This window comes from Vespa crabro, chromosome 15 (genome assembly GCF_910589235.1).
Source record: "Vespa crabro chromosome 15, iyVesCrab1.2, whole genome shotgun sequence".
NCBI classification, from domain to species: Eukaryota; Metazoa; Arthropoda; class Insecta; order Hymenoptera; family Vespidae; genus Vespa; species Vespa crabro.
In genome coordinates this window covers 4,657,496-4,669,741 of record NC_060969.1, presented here as the reverse complement: position 1 = coordinate 4,669,741, position 12,246 = coordinate 4,657,496, and the positions used below count along the sequence as shown (strand labels likewise).

The following is a 12,246-nucleotide window of genomic DNA, read 5'->3' as shown; positions in this document are numbered from 1 at the left end:
TATATTAAACAAAGACGAAGATATCATTTAAGCTCTCCTATCACTTGGATTTTCATATTACATTCTTATTCCACGAAGACGATCGAGGAGCCTACGAGAATGGAAATACTTGGAAAGAGCTTGTCGAGTGAACCGAAGTTATTGAAAGATCGAGCTCTCCGAGATTTATGCTACGCCGGGCCCGTTTACTTGTAAACGCCTCGGAGATGGCTATCCTTGCGGAAAGAGCAAGTGCACGCGCGAGAGAAAGAGAGATATGTAGAGAGAGAGAGAGAGAGAGAGAGAGAGAGAGAGAGAGATAAAGAAAGAAAGAGAAATACATAGAATGATAGACAGTTGGAAAGAAAGAGATAGTCAACAATGAGCCATGGTAAATAAAGTCACCAAGCGATGCCGCGTAATTGGTCGTCGCTCGCTCCCGCTTGTTCGTTCTTATGTTAGATAAATTCTGAATAATTATTTCTTCTTCTTCTTTGTCTTTTAACAAACTCCTTTGTGGTTTTCCAACGGTCCTCGCGATTTTCATCGACTGCGTTATCTTCGATTAGCATATCTCATCCGATCCGCAAGGTCTCGATTACACGTTCGTCGTGCTAGCTAGCTAGCTGGTCAGCCAGCTAGTCAGCTAGCTGGCGATCCAGCGGTAGAGAGCGACTACATTGTTCGTGACGTGTGTGATAAATTACGCGTGCAGAATGAACGTTCGTTCCATCGTGCGAGTACGCGCCAGCCCGAGGAAAAGATTAATGAAATATCCGTGAAATCGTGAAAAACTTAGCTTAATGTCTTGGCTCTTATCGAGGAAATCTCGAGCCTTCCGTATCACCTGCTTCGTTTCTTAAGAGTCTTCGATAAGGATCTAAGGAAAGAATTTTCTTACAACAAGGAGAGTCAATGCTTACCAAAGTTTCGTCTCATTTTTTTCTTTCTTTCTTTCTTTTCTCCTTTATCTCGTTCCTTCTTTCTTTTTTCTTTTTTTTTTTTTTTTTTTTTTTTTTTTTGTTAACACACACACACACAGTTATCCGAAGGAGATATCCGAGCTCTTTGAAATCTCGCAAATTTCTCTTCTGGGACACGACTACGTTGCAAAGCTACATCTTTGTCCACTCGAATCTTTATAGAAGAAAGTAGGTCGAGAGTGATCGATATTGATATCCCGAACAATTCCTTGAAGCTTTATACAAGAGTAAGAAAAAGAAGAGGGAAAAAAAACGTACTCGAACATCATGCAAGGATCACCATATCAAATCATTACAAATTTATCTTTCATTTTTTTTCTTTCTTTTTTTTTTCTTTCTTTTTTTTTTCTTTTTTAATTGACTTAACGACAAAAGAAAGGAAAAGAAAAGAAAACCAAAAAAGTCCCTTGAAATGCAGAGTTTGATAAAAAAAAAAAAAAAAAAAAAAAAAAAAAAAAAAAAAAAAAAAAAAGTAGGACAAGAGGAGGAACGGTATATACCGTTTGAGGGCGATGACGGAGAAGAGGGAACAGAAGCCGCTAGTAGTAGTCGCCGAGACAATTTTTATTTATATTCCTTCGAAACAAGGAGCAGAAGAAGAAGGTCGTATCTTTTTTCTCGAATTTCTTTTTTTCTCTCTCTCTCTCTCTCTCTCTATCTCTCTCCCTCCCTCTCCCTCTCTTCCTCCTCTTACCCTTTTCTTATTCCTGTAGCGGCCGGAGGGCTCACCTCGTAATTCACTGCCCACGCGGCTGCTGCGTCCGTTCGTTCCTCCGTTCGTTCGTTCCTCCGTTCGTAGAACGGCAAAAGAGGGTTAACCGGAATCGCAAATCGAATAAATGCTTCTTAAAAAATTTTATGAACCCTCCTCTCTCTTTCCCCACCCTTTTATATCCCTATATATCCCTTTCCATAGAACCCGCAATTTTTAACCGGTTATCTTCGACGTCTGTTATGTAGGATCTCTGTTTTCAGTATAACAAATTTTGCCTGTTAAACTTCCGGTTAGCTTATAAAGACACCTTTATATCGCTTAAGATATTTTAAATGGAGTTATGCGAGGATGTTATTAGCCCATTGTTTTACACAAGCTAAGAGAATGAGGGAGAGAAAGAGAAAGAGAGAAAAATGGGAGAGAGAGAGAAAGAAAGAAAGAACTAGCATACAGTCCAATTTACACGTCTTTTGATCCGTGAGACTTGTTTTCAACTATCGTCCCGTAAATCATCTCTCGCTCCATAAAGCTGCCCGTCGTTGCGTCCTCTTCTACTACTACTACTACTACTACTACTACTACTACTACTATTATTATTATTACTACTACTCCCTCACCCTCATTCTTCTTCTCCTTCTTCTTCTTTTCTTTCAGTAACGTCCTACGATTTACGGTGTAATTTACAAGCGATGCACCTATATCCTACAATTCTTTTCTTTCTCCCTCGTTTCAGAAGCACGTTATCTGTCCGTCATATAGATTTTCCGCTCGTTTCATCTTTTCTACACTGTTTTTTTTTCTTCCTCTGCTCTCTCTCTCTCTCTCTCTCTCTCTCTCTCTCTCTACGTTTTTACCTATCGTCAGATAGATTTTTTCAATCGCTTTAATCACAAACACTTTATACATACATATATATATATATATATATACAGATCGTAGTAAAACTCAATGGGAGAGAAAGAGGGAGAATATGAGAAGACTAACGAGTCCCGAGACTCGACCGACTAATTACCCGTTGCTTTATTTCGTTATATCGATACGAACCGTTAGCGGGCCTCGGACCAGTTTTCATCGACCTTCGATCGTACGTACAGGATGCCAGGCAGCTCCCTTCCGATCGATCGAGATTGGAATCTCGAGCGCAAAAATTTACGCTCGGGTTCGTTCATCCTCCTCTTTCTTCTCCTTCTCCTTCTGTTCCTCCTCCTGCTGTTACTACTACTATTATTACTACTACTACTACTACTACTACTACTATTACTACTAATATTACTACCACTACTACTTGTAGTTGATATCTCAAAGAAAGTAATTGACTGCTCACGTGGTTCTTTCCTAACATCAGATTAACATATGTGGACAAGGGTTATTGAACCCCTTGCGAGAAAGTTCGTATATATAATTGAATATCGTATTATAATCTCGATTTGAAATTTATATGAGAAGAGAAAAAGAAAAAGAAGGGAAAAAGAAAAAGAAGGGAAAAAAGAAGAAGAAGAAGATAACAAATACAAAATTATCGTGCATGGGAAGATATGATTATTTTTTTCTTCTTTTCTTGTTTTTCTTTTTTTTCTCCTTTTCTTTTATTTTATATATATATATATATATATATTTTTTTTTTTTTTCTAGTCGAACGTATTTCTTCATTTCGGATCTCCGTGTTCACAAGCGAAACAACGACGGAAAGCATTTCCGTCGTCATTGAGCAACCTCCTTTTCTTCATTTTCATCTTCGTTCCATTATTTCTCCCCGTTACGGAGCGCCTCATCCTCGTGCGAAATATCGTATGACGTAATAACAATGTAACGTCAATTATATACCCATCGCATTTGAGTTTCCTCTCTCGACGAGGTTTCGTTTCGCCGTGCGAGAGAGTACGCAAGTATTTAGTATAGATTAGCCTGCCGTTTACGTAATCACGTATAATCGGCGCTTTAGCGAGCCCCAATGATTATAAATCTCTCGGTGAGCAAGATAAATCCATCGGACGAGAGAGAGAGAGAGAGAGAGAGAGAGAATCTACCTTTATACGTATACACGTAAGTTACATAGTTGCTTAGTTCTCTTGGTTTTTTTTTCGAAATTGTAAAAAAGAAAAAACGAGTTGCAGTTCGCTTTTATTTCTTTTTTCCGCGAACGTTGTTATCATTCTTTTGAAAAGGAAAAAAGAAAGAAAAAAGATATATAGAAGAAAAGAAAAGAAACGAAGAATGAAAAACCAATAAGTAATTTACCAGTTAGGAAATGAGAATAGTCGCATAAATTTCTCGTCCTCTAAACCGGTTCAAATCTCATGTACATATCTGATTATATTTCTCAATTAATCATACGGAAGAAAAATTTTAATAAACAAGTTTTCGGCCTATACTAACAATAAGAATTTCTATTGAAATTCGTTGGTGCTTCTTTTTCTCACAAAAAAAAGTTACTCTTATGGAGAGTGGTAAAAGATTAGAAATAAAAAAAAAAAAAAAAAAGAAAAAGAAAAAGAATGTGTTTATCATACGAAAGGAGAATTAAAATCATTTTATTCGCGTTTCGTTCGTACTCATGATATGTGTATCCCATAGATACATTTCGCTCTTACTCACTGCACGCCGTGTCTCTCGCGTTATTTCAAGAGAAGGAACGGAATAACCTCGTGAACGGGACACGGTGAATTTATTTAAATTGCAAGCAATGTTCAGCACCGTGTTCAGCAGCTTCTTCTGCCCCTCGCGGCACGAACGAAATCGAGCAAAAGGAAATTACCTTTCTCTCTCTCTCTCTCTCTCTCTCTCTCCCTCTCTCTTTCTATAGAGGTTGCTTCGTAAAGCGAGATAACTTCGGGATCCTCCATTATTTTTTTACTCTCTCTCTCTCTCTCTCTCTCTCTCCATCTACCATAAAAAAAAACTTTTAGATTTTCCGATATGAGAAAGAAATAGTTAGATAGATAGATAGATAGATAGATAAATAGAAAGATGGAGAGAGAAAATGAATGAAATTTTTTGTCTATTCGATCGAATAATTAATGATACCAAATCCGATAATGGGAAACTATGCGGTGACTCGTAGTTTAGAAAGGCTCTTAGTACGTCGACTTCGTCATAGAACGCGTTTGTCCGTGGCTATGGTGCACGGTGAAAATCGTTTACCTCGTCGATCCGTTGGATTAAATGAGGAGGGAAGATGAGTGAAAGGTTGCTTACCCGACCAAGGCCCGTTCAATGTCTCTCTCTCTCTCTCTCTCTCTCTCTCGCTCTCTCTCACACATACACACGTATACGCGAAGACGTAGTTTAGTCGTACATTCTCGTCGTCCAGCTTCCCTCTTGGAAATAACCAAGCTCCTGCTTGGAAATGAAGCGCGGCATTAAATAAAAGCTAATCGAATCGAATAAAGCTAATCGAGAGCGTTCGAGCGATAAACTCGCTTCCGCCATCCTCCTCGTCATCGTCGTTCGTTTTCTCAGTGTCTTGATCCTAGAGCCCATTACACCTTCCAACGATAGGATTTCTCTTTGAGACGAAATAAAAAGAACAAGAGCAATAAACGGAGAAAGAAAAAGATATAGGTACAGACATGGACATACGTAGATATATAGAGATGGAGATAGTGATAGAGATAGACGAGATAGAGAAGACGAAAGGAAAAAAAGCGTCACATCTCATCTTCGCTTGCGGCACGTCCGACTTTATCGACTTGCAATGCTTGGAAGGTCCCAAGGACGCGACACGCGCGTCCGGTAGTCCGACTTCCAGGAATCGTGGAAAGGTAAGGTCGTTCGTTCGCGTGTAATACGCCTTTTGCCTCCCACCCTCGCTAACGCCAAACCGGCCATACGAAGTCTAACGATACTCGCTATAGTTACTAGTAGGAGCACCACCACATATGGAGGAGACGACATCTATAGATGTCTATGTGCGTGAGTACATGTACGAGATGTATATGTATAAGATTGGAGGCCAGGATCCACCTCCTTCTCCTCCTGGTCTTTCTCAAGAGTTTAGCCGTTAGTACCGCAGTAGCTCGCTATGGTAGCCAATCTATATGATAAACAGCCTAGTTGTAGGTATACCCGTACTCGGCCATGTTTCTTCTTCTTCTTTTTGATATCTTACGTGTATATGCGTGTACGTGTCTCTCTCTCTCTTTCTCTGTATATATATATGTGTATATATATATATATATATATATATATATATATATATATAGGTGCGTGAAGTTAGTCGTTTAGCATCGTCGACGAGTCGTGTCACTCGATCGTTAAGCCACGAAGAATGGACGTCCCGTTGCAGGTCAGCGTGTCGAGAAAAAGAGAGAAGAGTAAAGAAGAGAAGAGGAGAGAAGAAATAAAAAAAAAAAAAAGAGAGAGAAAAAAAGACAAAAAAAGAAAAAAAGAAAGAAGAAGAAGAAAAGGTTTCTCGATGGAGTCGTTCGTTCTTAGCTCGATAAGGATCGTGTCTCCGCGACGTTAAACCTCGTCGATTAAAAGCGTCCTGCTAATACAAACGCCACGAGAACGAGAAGCGTGTCTCAAGGTCGCCGGACTTTCACGAACCCGAGACACATATTACCTTCGTTTATCACTTTTCTATCAAGAATCCATCTTCTTAGCACGTGGACTGATTTGTGGGATTGATTCTAATCGAGTTTATATGGACGATGGACATGAAGATGCCTGAAATTGTATAATAATATCGGTGAAACGAGAAAGAGAGTAAGACGGACGGACAGACAGAGAGAGAGAGAGAGAGAGAGAGAGAGAGAGAGAGAGAGAGAGAGACATAAAAAGATGGAGAACTATAGTTCTCTCTACAGCGAGCTAGTGTTAGGAATGTGGTACCACTGCTTGTCACAGTCACAAGCTCTCGGCGCGCGCGGAACAACCGGTAGGTAGGTTAAATTATGCGGCTGCAGTTGCATAGAGTCTCCTTTGAAAAGAAGGAGGAGGAAAAAGAGGAGGAGGAATAGGAAGAATATGGGGAGGAAAAGATGGAGAAGGAGGGAGAACGCAGAAAGTATCCACGAGCACTAAGTTTCGGATATTTATTTCCGTCGAGAAACGGCCATTTTAGGGTGAGAAAGTTCTGATAAAAGCTTAACCACCCTTTCTTTTGACTAGTTCATACAACGGCTACATTGTGGACAACGTGATCTATGGTTTAACGCATAATCAAAACTAACTTCGAGTCCAGTAAATTGAATTTAATGTACCTCAGATACCTATCTTCTGGGCACTCTCTTCATTACCAGAACATATTTCATTTTAACGACGTAATACCATGTAAATGTAAATGTTAATGTTACGAGTATAAAAGTGAGAAATTTAAAAAGTGATTTTCTTTCTTTCTAACTTCTCTTTCTTTTTTTTTTTTTTTTTCCTTTTCTTATCTTTATATATACACATATAATATACCAACATACGTACGCATTATTATTACTATATTATTATTTTATCTTTTTTCATTCGAATAATTTTCTACACTCTACGAGACAGTTATTTTTATTGAAGGCTCGGCAATTTGTATTACGATGATAGAACAATGTTCGCATTCGATATATAAACGTTAGATGCGTGTGTAGGAGCGCGCACGTGCACGCGCGCGCGCACACTCTGGCTCTGCTCCTAGTCACGATTTAGTCAAGGATACAACGTAGATCGTTATCGAGGCTACGCTCGTAAAACGATCGTTTACTCGTGCGCTCGATCCACGGAAAAGCCGCGAGAAGCTGTTGGTGGCTTTGATCCGCGAATTATCTTCCCGTTCCCGGATCCTCGAAACATCATCGAGAATGAAAATGGTATAGTTGGTATGGTGTGCGTGATCGTTGAATGTCAGCTGACATAGATATTTCTAATATTTCGAGAAGGAGGCAAGGGGAAGAGGAAGGATAGGAGGGGGATCGAGAGGAAAGGAGAAAGGGCAAAAAAAAAATTATTTTTCTTAATTGAACGTTGTCAACGATATAATTAATAATTGATGTTGAGCGAAAGGGAACGACGAACTCGATGTCCACCGAATGATTCTGATCGATATCATCGTCGTCATCATTCTCTGTCGTTCTCAAAAAAAAAAAAAAAAGAAAAAAAAAATAAATAAATAATGAACAAAAAAAAGAAAGAAAAAAAAAAAAACGGAGAACGGATCTAAGATCGTCCTAAGCCAAGCAGAAGCATGCTTAGGCACCAGAAGAGGAGTCTCGAAGCGTCGGACGACGATGGAACGATCCGTAAAACCGGATCGTATGCGAGCTCGAGTCGATTTTTCAAAGTTAATTGCCAACGCGAGTCGGCGTTATCGATCGCTCGTGACACACACATAGACGCACACGAGCATATTTATTCACTTCGGAGGCGAGGGAGTAATTATTATAGAAACGTTCTTACGTCCTTATTCAAATTATCTTCGTTCGATCGTAGAGGTTTTTTCAATGCGCGATAGAAGCCACCGATTCTTTTACTCTATCTCCTTCTCTTCCTACTTCTCCTCCTCTTCTTCTTCTTCTTCTTCTTCTTCTTCTTCACCACCTCCTTCTCCATCTCCACTTATATTCAGTGGCAGATTACTAAGAAGAAATAGAAATAGACACCTATGTATTAAAGACAAACACGAGTTCTCGGAAATATAATGATAATCGTTGCTTTGACAAATTCGCAATAATTGAGCATTTCAATATCATTAAAATCGAACTTGGAAGCTTTTCTAATTAATTTCAATCGATTCAATATTTAATTCCTCGTGTTTGCTCATATTTCCGAAAAAAAAAAAGGTTCAGAATTGAGATTTTCTTTTTCTTTTTCTTCTTCTTCTTTTTCTTTCTCCACCTTCGTACCGTATTTCCTCGAGAAATTCAACGATAATTCTAATTTGTATATGTTTGTTCGTATGGTTCGCGTATTTATACGAATAAGGAATGTGCAATCGTACTTGTTGTTTATGAACCTGTTTCGTTTTATTTCATCTCATATCCATACTCTCTCGCTTTGAGTCATACGAACTTGAACGGGCTCTCCTGCTGGATTATAATCGCCGATTAATCGCTTATCCAATGTGCTCGACGGTACTTTTACGTAATACGAGACCGCCGTTTATTAATCTTTTTCTTTCTTTCTTTCCTTCTTTCTTCCTTTTCTCCTTTCTTTCATTCTAAGAATTATCAAAAGAAATAATAGAAATGACGTATGAATGTTTAGTTATAACGAATGATTAGTTTTCATTCTTTAATAATTAAATCCTTACGTTGTTTCTTATTAATCTTTTAGTTCTATTATCATTATGAATTAACGTTTGTTCGTTTCAAATATTTACCTCTCTCTCTCTCTCTCTCTCTCTCTCTCTCTCTCTCTCTTCCCCTCTCCCTCTTTCTCAAATGGACACATTTCGAAAAATAAGAAAAAAGAAAAACCCGACTCGATAATCCAGTTTTCAATTTGAAGAATGACAAGAGGTAGACTACTTCCACTCTTTTCGTCCACCATCCGATGGTGGATGGATCGAGCAAAATCAAGGAGGAGGAGGAGGAGGAAGAAAGAGAGAAGAAAGAGGGAGTGGTGGAGGAGAAGAAGAAGAAGAAGGGAGGAGTAGAAGCAGCAAGAGCAGAAGCAGCACGTGAAAGGGAACCGCGCGTATAGAGAGTTCGGAACGGTTCGCGGAGCAAGAAGACCGACAGGAAATAAAAGCAGCAGATCACCGAAGAAATCCCTTCTGCCTCCTACTCTCAACGTACGAGTTGGAAGCGAGTTTATACATCGAGCGCGGATGAAGTAAAATAAAATGTACACGCGAAACGTTCGAACCGGCGCAGGAAGAAGAAGGAGAAGGAGAAAGGAGAAGAGGAGAGAGAGAGAGAGAGAGAGAGAAAGAGAAAGAAACTGACGTGGTCCAGATAGGAATAAAAGGAAGAAAGAGCAACGCGAGTCACGAGAGAGAGAGAGATAGTACGACTGTAGTCGGCACTCTAGCGTCGTTTCAGAGTCAGAGAAGTAGAAAAGAAAGAGAGAAAGAGAGAGATAGCTGCGAACTTCAGAAATGTCATATCCGTCAGTGTCGAGGGGTCTCCGGCTCCTTCTGGAGGGGCAACCGGTTTGAAAGGAGAACGCGTGTGCGCACGCCCGTCTTCGAGGATGAGCAAGTATTGTCCCACAAAGAGTAGAGTCCTCCCTTCGGGGAGGGCCAAACCAAAAAGGAGACAGAGAGAGATAGAGATAGAGTGAGAAAGAGAAAGAGTTTCGATCAGAGACTTCGAATCCCGACGCAATGGCCGAGAGAAGGTGAAAAAGTATGTGCGAGAACGAGAAACTCGTATACGAGTGGAGCGTATAGGAATAGAGATAGATATATAGATAAATAGATGGAGAGAGAGAGAGAGACTGACTCGCTAAGCGATTATATGAGCTGGTTAGCACTAGAAGGAGATTTAATCGAGCAACAATGCGTACACGTTGGCCCAGTTGATCGTTGATTCGTTCGTTTGCCATTGCTTCGACCCTCTGAAAATCAATTTTTTCTTCTTCTTTTCTTTTTTTTTCTTCGACCACTTGGATTTTATATCGATCTATTCGACAAGGTCAAAGTAAGATTTCTTAAATGACAATCGAGAATGTCATATATTTTCATTTCTTTCCTCTCTCGTTGCAAAAGTTCATTCTCATGGAATTCTCTTTTTTCTTCTTTCTTTCTTTATCTCTCTCCTTTTTTTTTCTCTCTCTCTTTCTTTTTTTCATTTACTAACGAGTCCGAGCACGGTGAGAAAGTTCTCTCTTTTTTTTTCTCTCTTTCTCTCTCTCTCTTTCTCTCTCTCTCTCTCTTTCACTTTCTCGTTTAATAACCATTAGGTAGACGCGAAGAAGCCTTTGGGCCAGGGTGGAACGATTTTCATCGAGAAGTAGCTAGCAAGTAGAAAAGGGAGGCGGGGTGTCGAAGATCTAGAGCAGATAAGAAGCCGCTATATTGATGAGGTGGCTCTCCGCGTATTGATTCCGCCACGCGGAACGGGGTTTTACCAAGCCTGGAGAACTACTACGAAGCACCCTGCAGACCCCTTTTACTACGCGCGCTAGCCTCGATAAGATCCTGCAGATAAGGCATGATTACACACCGCACCGAACCGTCCAACCCCCACTCCACCCCTCTGAACTACCTCCCCTTTACACTCCGCTCCTTCTTCTCCACCTTCTCACGACAGAGCACCCCCATCGAGCCATGCTTTCTGACCCTTACACGTATCCTCTCCTTAAGCAGGGTAAACAACGTTCTCTTTTTCCCTCTCTCTCTCTCTCTCTCTCTCTCTCTCTCTCTCTCTTTCTTTTTCTCTCTCTATCTCTCTTTTTCATTCTCTCTTTTGCTTTCAACGACATCGATTAACGTCTTCGTTTCTCTTACAAAGCTCGAGTTTTGGGACTTATACACTGGGGAGGTCCCATAGTAAACTAACTACTATAGATACTATAGTTTTCTCGAGTGGTATACCTAAATAACGTTGACGAAAGGAAAAGGAAAAGAAAGAAAAAAAAGAAAAAGAAGAATGTTTCTTTTCCGTATGATCGAAGAGAAGATACGGTAGCTACGCTGATAGTTTCGATGTTTCTTAGTACCTAAAACGTTGCTATTATGTTCAAAGAAATCACAATTGGTCGGATGTCCCATTAGATCTTACCACTCCTTGCCCCTGAAGTAGTATTCAAAAACGACAATACCGTTCAGTCATTCATAAGGAAAATGTGTCCTCTCTATCCTTTTCCCCCCCTCTCTCTTCTCTTTTTCTTTTTTCTTGTAAAAGCAGTGTCATCTCGAAAAGAGAAAGAGAGAGAGAGAGAGAGTGCGAGATGGGGGGTTAAGTGGTTCAGGAGGGTAAGTAAAAGGGGCCTTGGAGATGTATACAGTAGGGTGTTGTTATACGAAATACATAGAAGTGTGGGACAACAGCGGAAACTTCTCGGTGTGTTGTAGGAACCAGTGTGTTGTTGCGTTGATGATAGGTAGAGGTACCTCGAGACAATAGCTCGATGGGGAGAGGGATGGAGGAAAAGGGAAGATTTGAGAATAATTTTTAACACAAATTGGCTCCGCTCTCCATTATTCTACGTGATCGAGAGTTTATTTCTTTTTCTTTTTTTACTCCCTCCTCCCTGCTCGCACCCCCCTCCCCCGAAGTAATATACCACATGCACGGATTTTCAATCTTATTGAAACAATATCGATTTTTCTCTTTAAGCTTTTCGACTGATACCACTCGAAGCGTCATCTTTTCCTTTCTCGGATTTTGACGTTTGCCTTGGTGAAGAAAGAAGGTTATAGGTAAAGATGAGAGACGAGGGTAGCATAATACGTAGCAAGCAAGAGGTTATACTACACACTCGATCCATCCTATTAGTATATTATACGGGATGTAGGAGCGTGTGAAATAAGCCGCGGTCGGTTTTAGAAGGACGTATAATGGATCCTCCCTCCTCCTCCTCGTCCTCCTCCTTTTTCTTTAGGCGTTTGCCACTCGGTGACGGAGGATCACAGGTGCGGAAGACGTCTTCCATCTACTTTTCTCTACCTTACTCTTACTCTCTCTTTCTCTCTCTCTCTCT

General features: G+C 40.2%; 1 protein-coding gene and 1 long non-coding RNA gene across 3 annotated transcripts in view; one reads left to right on the top strand and one right to left on the bottom strand.

Annotated features, from left to right (window-relative positions):
* LOC124429548 overlaps positions 1–12,246 on the bottom strand; it is a 241,384-nt gene that overhangs the window by 109,617 nt on the left and 119,521 nt on the right. The window lies entirely within an intron of this gene.
* LOC124429547 (GATA-binding factor C-like) overlaps positions 1–12,246 on the top strand; it is a 51,579-nt gene that overhangs the window by 29,289 nt on the left and 10,044 nt on the right. The gene's annotated exons all lie outside the window — the stretch shown is intronic.